The sequence below is a fragment of the Hypanus sabinus genome, unplaced genomic scaffold (genome assembly GCF_030144855.1).
Source record: "Hypanus sabinus isolate sHypSab1 unplaced genomic scaffold, sHypSab1.hap1 scaffold_854, whole genome shotgun sequence".
Lineage (NCBI taxonomy): Eukaryota > Metazoa > Chordata > Chondrichthyes > Myliobatiformes > Dasyatidae > Hypanus > Hypanus sabinus.
Genome location: NW_026781707.1, coordinates 1 through 12500, shown reverse-complemented (window position 1 = coordinate 12500; position 12500 = coordinate 1). Strand labels below are relative to the sequence as shown.

General features: G+C 57.1%; 1 long non-coding RNA gene across 1 annotated transcript in view; it reads left to right on the top strand.

Annotated features, from left to right (window-relative positions):
• Positions 1-10496, top strand: part of LOC132390310 (uncharacterized) — a 32456-nt gene extending 21960 nt beyond the window's left edge. Inside the window, exons 4-6 of the long non-coding RNA XR_009510862.1 lie at positions 170-199; positions 974-1003; positions 10388-10496. This is a non-coding gene — a long non-coding RNA (uncharacterized LOC132390310). The remainder of the gene's footprint in view (positions 1-169; positions 200-973; positions 1004-10387) is intronic.
• The last annotated feature ends 2004 nt before the right edge of the window (positions 10497-12500 follow it).

Below are 12500 nucleotides of genomic sequence, written 5' to 3'. Positions count from 1 at the left end.
CTGTCTGTCAGTGTGTGTGTGTGTGTGTGTGTGTGTGTGTGTGTGTGTGTGTGTGTGTGTGTGTGTGTGTGTGTGTGTGTGTCAGTGTGGGGTGGGGAGGGTTGTAAGGTGGGTGGATCCGTAATGGAAAGATTATACTAATCTGTCCCCTCTTCGTTTCGTCTCTCAGACATGGAAGGTTCTGGATCAGCCACAGAAGGTGCGAACTGGTGCCTGTGTGAATGTAAGGTTACAAGACTACACAAGATGGCCATTCAGCCCCTCTATCCTATCGCACCACAACTTATCTGTCCCACCCCTATCCCAATTTGCTATCTCCCTCAATCCCACACATGTTGACCTAACAAACATTTACCCCATTCCCTCTCCTACCACATCTGCCTACCACTTTCCAGGGCATAGAATTCCTGGTATTCCCACCTTCTGTCAGAAGTCCCCACCTCAGTGTTCAATGCCTTCCTCCCTCACCCAATCCTGTGTCCACTCGAATGAGACCCTCTCTCTGGGGAAACATCTCCAGTATCCCGTCCCCTCAGGGTTTGAGATATCTCAGGACGGTTACCCTGGAACTTCTAACTGGACTAAACTCGGGGTGTTGGCACACCACCAGCCCCGGGAGTGAGCTCTGTGAACCTCTCCTGGACCACTGCCAATGCCAGTCCATTCCCACTCCAATACCTGGACCAAACTGTGCCCAATACTGTGGGTGGGACCCAACCTACCACACACCTCCTGGTGAAATTGTACCAGTTCTCGGTGTTCTGTCAGCTTCCTGCCTCCCTCTCTGATGGCATCCCAACTCAGTGCGTTGACTAACATGTTTCCTGCTTTAATTCCCACCTGTTTCTGGATGTGATGCCCCCTTCTTATCTCTGAGTTCCACCCATACAGTCTCACTGGACAATCTCCGGTGGGAGAGGACACGGGTAACGGAAATATGTACTGACTTCTCTTGTGTTCTGTCTTCTCTCAGAGCTGGATCCTATTGAATCAACTTCACAAGGTATGTATTGGTGTCTATGTGCCATCACTCAGTGTATTCTGTCCTTCACAGTGTTAGTCTCTGAGCCTGGCCCCAGGAATCTGTGATTCAAGGAGCTTCACTCTGTGTCTGACCCCCTTTTTTTTAAACAAACTTCCTTTATTACAAATATCGGTGCTATACAATATACAAAACAGTGACTAACACAATGAGAAACTACGAATAGACAATAGACATTACACCAGAATGTTGCCATCTGTATCCACGATGGCATTTACACCCCCGGAGCCCATATGGTCTCGAAACTTCTCTAAGGTCGCCGTGGACTGCGCGTGTTCTTTTCCCATATTTACCCGGGCACGAACATTACCATCAGTCTGCCCGGGGAGATCCTCCCGCTACCCGTTTCCAAGAGCCACGGATGGCGGATTTCACCAGCCCCAGGAGCAAGTTGACTCGGACATTCTCATCCCTCCATGCCACCCTCCTTACTGGATGACCGTTTATAAATAGGGTGGGGCTAAAATGCAGCCAGAAGGCGAGAAGCAGCTCACGCAAATACGCAAAAAGAGGCTGCAGCCTCACACACTCCATGTACATGTGGTACACGGTCTCCTCCAGCCCGCAGAAGTGGCATGCGGGTGGGAGATCCATGTACAAACTGAGGAACTTACTGCAGGGCACTGCCCTATGTAGCACCCTCCAGCCGAGATCCCCCAGGTGCTTGGGAAGAACCCTTTCCTAGAGGGACTTCCAGTGGGGACCCTCCTCACCTCCGGGTGGAAAGACCGACCGCCATGGCGTGTCGGGACGGTGAACAAGGGCAAGGAAGTGGAGGATGTGGAGTAGCAGCCCATACAGATACCTCCTACTTGCATCCCTGAATGGGACGGTGGGTATCGATGAGAGACAGCTCAAGTTATGTGGACACGGCTCCCGGAGAAGATTGCGGGGTCTGGGCCCGACCAGCAGCTCGGCCTGAGTCGGTCCACACAACTGAGCCGCACCGACAGCCACTGAGGTATGTCAAGGGTCGGCCAGGACCCCGCCCTCTGCCAGAGGAGGGGATTCCCGGCCTGAGACAACCATGTTCCAGACTCTCAGTAGGTCCTGATAGAAGCCGAGCAGACTCCGCAAAGCAGCATGGCTGACGCCCGCCGGTGGTAGCCGCAAGTCTTCGTGATGACAGCAGCCCCTCCGGAGGAAGAAAGTCGCCAACACGTGCCACCTGAGAGGGTGCTCGGCATCCAGGAATCTCTGCAGGGTCCTGAGGCGGAGAGCCGCCAGTTGCGTTCGGACGCACACCAGCGACTGTCCGCCCTCTCCCACTGGGAGACTCTAGACCGCTGCAGAGACCCAGTGTTTCCTGTTGCCCCAGAAGAAGTCCACTAACTTCCTCTGCAGTCTTGCCACAAACGGGGCAGGAGGGGCCAAGGTGAACACCCGATGCCACAACACGGAGGCCACCAGCTGGTTTATGACCACCACCCTGCCTCGATAGGAAAGCACCCTGAGAAGGCCTGACCAGCGCCCCAGCCGGGTCATGACAGTCGTCTCCAGGTCCTGCCAGTTCGCCAGCCAGGTCTCCCCAGAAGGACTCAGGTAGACTCCTAGATAGAGGAGATGCCTAGTACTCCACTCAAAAGCTCTCATCTCCTCCGGCAGGGAGTCCACCTGCCACTGACATGTCAAGGGTCGGCCAGGACCCCGCCCTCTGCCAGAGGAGGGGATTCCCGGCCTGAGACAACCATGTTCCAGACTCTCAGTAGGTCCTGATAGAAGCCGAGCAGACTCCGCAAAGCAGCATGGCTGACGCCCGCCGGAACATTTCGCCCAGTTGATCCTAGCGGAGGATGCTGCCGAGAAAACTTCTTGGCACTCGCGCATCCTCCGCAGGTCACCGGGATCTGTCACCATGAGGAGTACATCATCGGCGTAGGCCGAGAGGACGACCTCCACGCAGAATCAGACCTGTCAGCCTTCGCCATAGGAGGCTCAGGAATGGTTCGACACAGATCGCGTACAATTGACTGGACATGGGGCACCCCTGACGTACTCCCCTCCTGAAGAGACTGGACGCTGCCAGTGATCCATTGACCTTAACAAGGGACTCAGCGGCAGAGTATAGGACCGAGCCCAAAGGCCTGCAGAGTGCCCACCAGAAAACTGTGGACTACCCGGTCAAACGCCTTCTCCTGGTCAAGAGAAAGAAACGCTGCCGGGGACCAAGTCTCCCGCTACAGGTGGATCAGGTCCCGTACTAGGTGGACATTGTCCTGGATGGAGCGGCCCGGGACCCAGTCTCCCGCTGCAGGTGGATCAGGTCCCGTACTAGGTGGACATTGTCCTGGATGGAGCGGCCCGGGACCCAGTCTCCCGCTGCAGGTGGATCAGGTCCCGTACTAGGTGGACATTGTCCTGGATGGAGCGGCACGGGACCCAGTCTCCTGGTGCAGGTGGATCAGGTACCGTACTAGGTGGACATTGTCCTGGATGGAGCGGCTCGGGACCCAGTCTCCCGCTGCAGGTGGATCAGGTCCCGTACTAGGTGGACATTGTCCTCATGGAGCGGCCCGGGACCCAGTCTCCTGGGGCAGGTGGATCAGGTCCCGTACTAGGTGGACATTGTCCTCATGGAGCGGCCCGAGACCCAGTCTCCTGGTCCATGTGGATCAGGTCCCGTACTAGGTGGACATTGTCCTGGATGGAGCGGCACGGGACCCAGTCTCCTGGTGCAGGTGGATCAGGTCCCGTACTAGGTGGACATTGTACTGGATGGAGCGGCCCGGGACCCAATCTCCCGCTGCAGGTGGATCAGGTCCCGTACTAGGTGGACATTGTCCTGGATGGAGCGCCCGGGACTCAGTCCCCTGGTGCAGGTGGATCAGGTCCCGTACTAGGTGGACATTGTCCTGGATGGAGTGGCCCGGGATCCAGTCTCCTGCTGCAGGTGGAACAGGTCCCGTACTAGGTGGACATTGTCCTGGATGGAGCGGCCCGGGACCCAGTCTCCTGCTGCAGGTGGATCAGGTCCCATACTAGGTGGACATTGTCCTGGATGGAGCGGCCCGGGACCCAGTCTCCCGCTGCAGGTGGATCGGGTCCCGTACTAGGTGGACATTGTCCTGGATGGAGCGGCCCGGGACCCAGTCTCCTGCTGCACGTGGATCAGGACCCGTACTAGGTGGACATTGTCCTGGATGGATCGGCCCGGGACCCAGTCTCCCGCTGCAGGTGGATCAGGTCCCGTACTAGGTGGACATTGTCCTGGATGGAGCGGCCCGGGACCCAGTCTCCCGCTGCAGGTGGATCAGGTCCCGTACTAGGTGGACATTGTCCTGGATGGAGCGGCCCGGGATCCAGTCTCCCGCTGCAGCTGGATCAGGTCCCGTACTAGGTGGACATTGTCCTGGATGGAGCGGACAGGGACCCAGTCTCCTGCTGCAGGTGGATCAGGTCCCGTACTAGGTGGACATTGTCCTCATGGAGCGGCCCGGGACCCAGTCTCCTGGTGCAGGTGGATCAGGTCCCGTACTAGTTGGACATTGTCCAGGCTGGAGGGGCCTGGGACCCTGTCTCCCGCTGCAGGTGGATCAGGTCCCGTACTAGGTGGACATTGTCCTGGATGGAGCGGCCCGGGACCCAGTCTCCTGATGCAGGTGGATCAGGTTCCGTACTAGGTGGACTTTGTCCTGGATGGAGCGGCCCGGGACCCAGTCTCCCGCTGCAGGTGGATCAGGTCCCGTACTAGGTGGACATTGTCCTGGATGGAGCGGCCCGGGACCCAGTCTCCTGGTGCAGGTGGATCAGGTCCCGTACTAGGTGGACATTGTCCTGGATGGATCGGCCCGGGACTGTGTAAGATTGGTCAGGATGAATCACCTGTCTCAGTACTGAACCAAGACGGTTCGCCATTGCCCGGGCGAAGATCTTGTTGTCCGCGCACAAGAGGGAGACTGGACGCCCGTTCTTTAGCAGGCGTAGGTCTCCCTTCTTGGGCAGTAGGACCACAACAGCTCTCCGCCATGGGAGGGGCATTTCCCCGGTGTCTAGGCTCTCCCCTAGAACAAGGCTGTAATCATCCCGCAGGACATCCCAAAAAGCCTGATAAAACTCCACACTCAGACCATCTAAGCCAGGGGATTTACCCCTCCGGAGTTGCTGAAGGGCAGGAGACAGCTCCTCCCGATTCAGGGGAACGTCCAGACGCTCTGCGTCATCAGGGCTGACCTTTGGCAAATCTTCCCAGACCTCACTGCACGCCCCCGCATTTGACGGATCTGGTGAGAATAAGGACCGATAGAAAGTGCGGACTTCTTCGATAATTTCGTCAGGATCCGTGATGGAGGAGCCATCAGCAGCCAGTAGCTCCAATAGCTGCTTTTGAACTCCCTGCCACTTCTCCAACGTGTAGAAGAAGGGTGAGCCGCGGTGCAAATCTTGCAGCATTTGGATCCGCGACCTCACTTATGCACCTCGGGACTGCTGAAGCTGCAGATTCCTGAGTGCGTCCTTCTTCTCCTGGTATTCCTGCCACGTTTGATGGTCTCCACCGGTCGAACCAAGACGGGACTCCAGGTCAAGCAACGCTCTCTCATGCCGCTCAATCTCAGAGCCCCGCCTCTTCGTCGACCCCCTAGTGTACTCCCGACATAAAAACCGGATGTGGGCCTTGCCCACATCCCACCACAGCCGTAGGGAGCCAAACTCTCTCCGTCTCCCTTTCCAGGTGGCCCAGAACGCTCGGAATGAATCCCGGAATCGGCTGTCCTCCAGCAGCCGGTTGTTAAAGTGCCAATACCCGGATCCCACCCTAGGGTGCAGAGGAGTAAATTCCATCCACACAAGGTGATGATCCGAGCACGACACCGGGCGCATGGAGGACGCCGACACGCGGGAGATATAAGCCCGAGAGATATACAGGCAGTCTATCCGGAAACCCCCCTCTCTAGATCTTCTGGAGAAGGCGCTAGAGTCGGGGTGAAGATTCCGCCAGCTGTCCACCAAGTCAAAGGAGCCGACTGGCTCCTTTAGCCTTTTCACCGATGCTTGGACTCCTACGATTTCTGGCCGGAAGGTTCTGGCCACCAGGATCGCCACTCTGCTAGAGTCGGAACTAAGGTAACTCATGTAGACCCCGCCCTGCCACTCCTGGAGCCAAGCGGACTCGTCTCCCCGGGGTGGCATGGGTTTCCTGCAGGAAACTCACCGCGTATCCCCCATCCCTGAGGACTGAGAGATTGTTATATATGCGGAGAGGACCCCTGCTACCGTTCACATTGAGACTAGTTATGGTAACTTTCATGTCGGGAGCACACTAGGCCTCAGCACCAGTCCCCTTCCCACTGAGAGCGATGGCGCCCTCAGCCGCACTCTCCCGAAGAAAACCAAGAATATTCTTCGCTTTCCGGGCCCGACTGCTACCATCGCTACCCTGTGACCCACCATCTCCCGAAGGAGCGCGGCTGCTTTTCGCTCTGATTTCCCTCACCAGGTCATCCAGGAAGGATTTCAGCTGCCGTCTGTCATTCCCCGACACAGCATTCCTCTTCCCCTTCCCATTCCGTCTGAGGATGACCCTCAGGGACTTCACCAGCCTCGGCATGCTAGGCCAGCGAAGCGAGGCTCGTTTAGGCCGATGCTTTGCACCCACGGAGGAGTTAATAAACTCTCTGATCTCCTCCACTGCTATCAATGGGGATTTCTCAGGAGGGGTGAGGATGTCCATTGTCTCATTGTCAAATGAATCCCCCTCATTTCAGATAGATCCCCCATCTTCCTCCTCATGTGTTGTATAAGGTGGCTGCCTCTGTAACCCACAGTGCGCAGCGGGTACCTCCCTCATACCTTCCCGCTCCACCGTCGCATCAGTCTTATCCACAGTTACGACGATGGAGGGAAAATCCCCGGGGACTCCCTGCAGGCCATTAGTTGATGGGGTCGGCATGCAGGTTATATCACCCTCCCCAGGAGACAGGTATGAGGGGGACCCCAGCAGCTCTGGTCCAAGGGATTCACCGGCAGCCTGATGCTGACAGAGAGAGAGTTTGGTCTCCTCTCCGCTCATACTGTTTAATACACTGGCCCCCAGGGAGGCGCTTACTGCTAAGTCCTGGGTGGAGAGTTCCAGGTCTGTTTTAGTTGTGCAAACAGGCCCAGCACTAGCTTCATGCACAACCACACCACCCACCACAGGACTGGTGGCTACATCTGGGGATTCAGGGTTAGACACAACTCCCACCCGGATCCCCACCCCTTTCTGGGACTCCCCCTCATCTGCATTCTCTGCCCTCTTGGGGGAACAATCCCATCTCCTCTTCAAGCGGGAGGAGCACACAGGTGTGGGATTCATCGATGGAGTGTTACTCCCCGCTTCCATCACCCCGCCCGACTGTGCACTTCCCCGAGCCTCCCTCTCCACTTCAGGTCAATGGGCGTGAGCTCTGCGGTCTCGGGGGCCGACTTCTTCACGTGTTTCGACTTCTTCCTCGCTTTCCTTCCCCGCACAGACTCCACCCCGACCCTCGCCTGGGCCTCCCTGCACGTAGCCTCAGGATCACCCGCCTGTACGACAGGGGCAGGAGCAGGGATTGAATCAGACGTAGGATAGGGGCAAGGGCAGGAGCAGGGGCAGGCGCAGGAATGGGATCAGGGGCAGAGGTAGCTGGGGCACTAGGTCCCGAAGTGGACTCTCTGGGTTTTCGGGTGCTAGGACAGTCCCTCTGAAAGTGCCCCACCTCCCCGCACGCATGGCACCGTGGGCGCTCAGAGCTCCAATACGCCTGATAATCTACCCCCTCGTGCCGGACAGTAAACCGGCCCTCAACTTCGTCCTCCCTTTCCAGCTTCATGAATACCTGTCGCCGGAAAGAGATTACGGTACGGAGGGTGCGTCTCTTAAATTTGTGCCTGATGGCAGTTATCTCTGACCGTACTTGCCCCAAGCGGGCCAATGCGGGAAGCAGGTCCTCGTTGGGGATGAAAGGCTGTACGTGACCGAGGACGATGCGTTGTGTGGGAGCTGTCACTAGCTCCATCTGTAAAAAGATGTTCTCCACCGTGATCCCCCTACTGAGGGCCCGATGCACCAACTCATCATTCCTCAGGTAAAACACCGCCTTCCCGAACTCCTTCTCAGCGGCCAAAACACCATCTCTCCCCAACAAGTCCTCCGTGGCCTCCGCGCACTGTTCCAGGGTAATTCCAAGATGCAAAATACATTGCACCCCGCGTTCAACTTTCACCGACCGAAACAGGGCGTTGTCCGAGGCTGGAGAGGCAGCCGCCTTTGCATAACTCCCCGAAGGCCTGCGACTCCGTGGAGACCGGTCCGGCATGTTACTTGTGTGTCCGAATCGAGAATTATATGCCGGTGCTGGTTATAAAGTCCTGGAGCGAGTTGAGTAACTGGCGGGAAAAGTTTGTACTCGACGGTACCTTGCTGGCTCCGTGCCAGAAATTCCAACGCCAGGAAAGGCTCCGTTAGTCCTGTAGAAACTTCCAGGCCGTGAGAGGTCGAGACGCCTCAAACGACGGTTCGGCTCCAACACCAAACGAGAATCCCGACGAAGGAGGTTGCCCCGATGTCAGTGGGGACAAACAACGGCGTTTGTCTCCGATTTTTGGAGCGAACCTGCTTCCTGGCGAGTTGCCAGCGGCCACAGCTGGGTGCGATGCAGTTGGCAGCTGTCAACGAACCCCGTCCAAACTGGCAGAAAAACTCAAAACGAAGCTTCCACACTAAACCAGCCGCTCACTTAAATGTTCGAGAGACGTTTCAAACCATCTCCCTCACGAACTTAAAACAGCAGTTTTTCTTCGATTTCTCCCAGTTCATTCAGAACAGCTCCACTCTGTGCCTGACCCCGGGAGTGTGTGATGGGACGGTGTGGAGGGAGCTTCACTCTGTGTCTGACCCCGGGAGTGTGTGATGGGACGGTGTGGAGGGAGCTACACTCTGTGTCTGACCCCGGGAGTGTGTGATGGGACGGTGTGGAGGGAGCTTCACTCTGTGCCTGACCCCGGGAGTGTGTGATGGGACAGTGTGGAGGGAGCTTCACTCTGTGTCTGACCCCGGGAGTGTGTGATGGGACGGTGTGGAGGGAGCTTCACTCTGTGTCTGACCCCGGGAGTGTGTGATGGGACGGTGTGGAGGGAGCTACACTCTGTGTCTGACCCCGGGAGTGTGTGATGGGACGGTGTGGAGGGAGCTACACTCTGTGTCTGACCCCGGGAGTGTGTGATGGGACGGTGTGGAGGGAGCTTCACTCTGTGCCTGACCCCGGGAGTGTGTGATGGGACAGTGTGGAGGGAGCTTCACTCTGTGTCTGACCCCGGGAGTGTGTGATGGGACGGTGTGGAGGGAGCTTCACTCTGTGTCTGACCCCGGGAGTGTGTGATGGGACGGTGTGGAGGGAGCTTCACTCTGTGCCTGACCCCGGGAGTGTGTGATGGGACAGTGTGGAGGGAGCTTCACTCTGTGTCTGACCCCGGGAGTGTGTGATGGGATGGTGTGGGGGGAGCTTCACTCTGTGTCTGACCCCGGGAGTGTGTGATGGGACGGTGTGGAGGGAGATTCACTCTGTGTCTGACCCCGGGAGTGTGTGATGGGATGGTGTGGAGGGAAATTCACTCTGTGTCTGACCCCGGGAGTGTATGATGGGATGGTGTGGGGGGAGCTTCACTCTGTGTCTGACCCCGGGAGTGTGTGATGGGATGGTGTGGAGGGAAATTCACTCTGTGTCTGACCCCGGGAGTGTGTGATGGGACGGTGTGGAGGGAGTTTCACTCTGTGTCTGACCCCGGGAGTGTGTGATGGGACGGTGTGGAGACTCACACTCTTTTTTTCTGGAACACACACCAGAGCATCGGCTAGTCACCGAGTGTAGACCGGAGCGTGTCCGCCCTCCTTCCCCTTCCTGAAGGAGGGATCAGTGACGTTGCGACACCGCTCTCCCAGTTCCATCGCACTCACTCCACAGGCACATTAATGAAACGAGAATGCACAATAGGTGTTATAGTACAGGGAAAGGGCCGCGTAGCCAGACAAGGTGGAAGGGCCACACCAAGATTCTGAGGTCACCAGTCCACTTTATCGTACTGGGAACTCCAATAGTCTTATAACCGCGGTAAGAAGCTGTCCTTGAGCCGGTGGAAAGTGTTTTCAGTTTAGGTGTCGTCTGCCTGTCGGGGGGTGGGGAGGGGAGAGGAATGTGGAATGCCCCCATCGAGCCTGGACAAATTAGCTTAGAAAGCTTAGAAAGCTTAGAAAGCATCCTATCTGGATGCATGACGGCTTGGTATGGACGGTGGGACCGATGTGCCACTGTGCTGCAGGGTTCTCTGGCGATCTGTACCCGGGGTGCTGACATCATGTCTGACACGGATGTGTCCACTGAATTTCAGATACGCATTGGAGAAGCTATCTCGCTATCGGACAAATGGTGATCGTGTTCATATCGGCCGTTTTAATTGCAGGTGGGTGCAATACTCCGCGTAATTCGTTCAATGTTCCGAGACCCTGACAAGTAGCAACAACAGATTCACAGAGTTCCAGTCTCAGTATCCCTGGGTCAGACCCACACCGGGAGCACCGTGCACAGTTCCAGTCTCAGTATCCCTGGGTCAGACCCACACCGGGAGCACCGTGCACAGTTCCAGTCTCAGTATCCCTGGGTCAGACCGACACCGGGAGCACCGTGCACAGTTCCAGTCTCCGTATCCCTGGGTCAGACCCACACCGGGAGCACCGTGCACAGTTCCAGTCTCCGTATCCCTGGGTCAGAACCACACCAGGAGCACCGTGCACAGTTCCAATCTCTGTATCCCTGGATCAGACCCACACCGGGAGCACCGTGCACAGTTCCAATCTCTGTATCCCTGGATCAGACCCACACCGGAGCACCGTGCACAGTTCCAGTCTCCGTATCCCTGGGTCAGAACCACACCGGGAGCACCGTGCACAGTTCTAGTCTCCGTATCCCTGGATCAGACCCACACCGGGAGCACAGTACACAGTTCCAGTCTCCGTATCCCTGGATCAGACCCCCACCGGGAGCACCGTACACAGTTCCAGTCTCCGTATCCCTGGGTCAGACCCACACCGGAAGCACCGTGCACAGTTCCAGTCTCCATATCCCTGGGTCAGACCCACACCGGGAGCACCGTGCACAGCTCCAGTCTCCGTATCCCTGGGTCAGACCCACACCGGGTGCACGGTGCACAGTTCCCGTCTCCATATCCCTGGGTCAGACGCACACCGGGAGCACCGTGCACAGTTCCAATCTCCGTATCCCTGGGTCAGACGCACAACGGGAGCACCGTGCACAGTTCCAGTCTCCGTGTCCCTGGGTCAGACCCACACCGGAGCACCGTGCACAGTTCCAGTCTCCGTATCCCTGGATCAGACCCACACCGGGAGCACCGTGCACAGTTCCAGTCTCCGTATCCTTGGATCAGAGCCACACCGGGAGCACCGTGCACGGTTCCAGTCTCCGTGTCCCTGGGTCAGACCCACACCGGGAGCACCGTGCACAGTTCCAGTCTCCGTTTCCCTGGGTCAGAGCCACACCGGGAGCACCGTGCACAGTTCCAGTCTCCGTATCCCTGGATCAGACCCCCACCGGGAGCACCGTACACAGTTCCAGTCTCCGTATCCCTGGGTCAGACCCACACCGGGTGCACGGTGCACAGTTCCCGTCTCCATATCCCTGGGTCAGACGCACACCGGGAGCACCGTGCACAGTTCCAATCTCATATCCCTGGGTCAGACCCACACGGGAGCACCGTGCACAGTTCCAGTCTCCGTATCCCTGGGTCAGACCCACACCGGGAGCACCGTGCACAGTTCCCATCTCCGTGTCCCTGGGTCAGACCTGTTATGCTCCTCCAGCAGTGCGGGAAGTGATATCAGGACAAATACACACAGAAATGTATCAGAGCGGTGACTGAAGCCCAGAAACGAGATCTTCCGCAGACACTGGGAACCCAAAGCAACTGACACGAAATACCGGGGGAGCTCAGCAGTTCAGGCAGCATCAGTAGAAATGAACCGTCGACGTTTCGGGCAAAACCTTTAACAGGACTGAGAAGGAAGGGGGAAGATGCCAGAATAAAATGTTGAGGCGGGGGGGGGGGGCAGAGGCGAGCTGGAAGGTGATAGGTGAAGCCAGGTAGGTTGGAAAGAGGAAGGAATCTGACAGCAGAGAAAAGTGTAACATGGGAGGAAAGGAAGTGGAAAGTAATAGGCAAGTGAAATGAGGTCGGAGTGGGGAATGGAATTGTGGTTCGGGCATTTGGTTACCGCAAGGAGAAATCGATATTCATACCATCAGGTTGGAAGGAACCCAGATGAAATAGGTGTCACTCCTCAACCCTGGGCATCGCCTCATCTTGGCACAGGAGGAGGCCATGGATCAACACTTTGGAATGGGATTGGGAATCGGGATTAAATTGTTTGGCCATTTTAAAACCCAGAGCAGATCTCCCTTCCGCTGCAGAGTCAGGATAGATTTGCTCA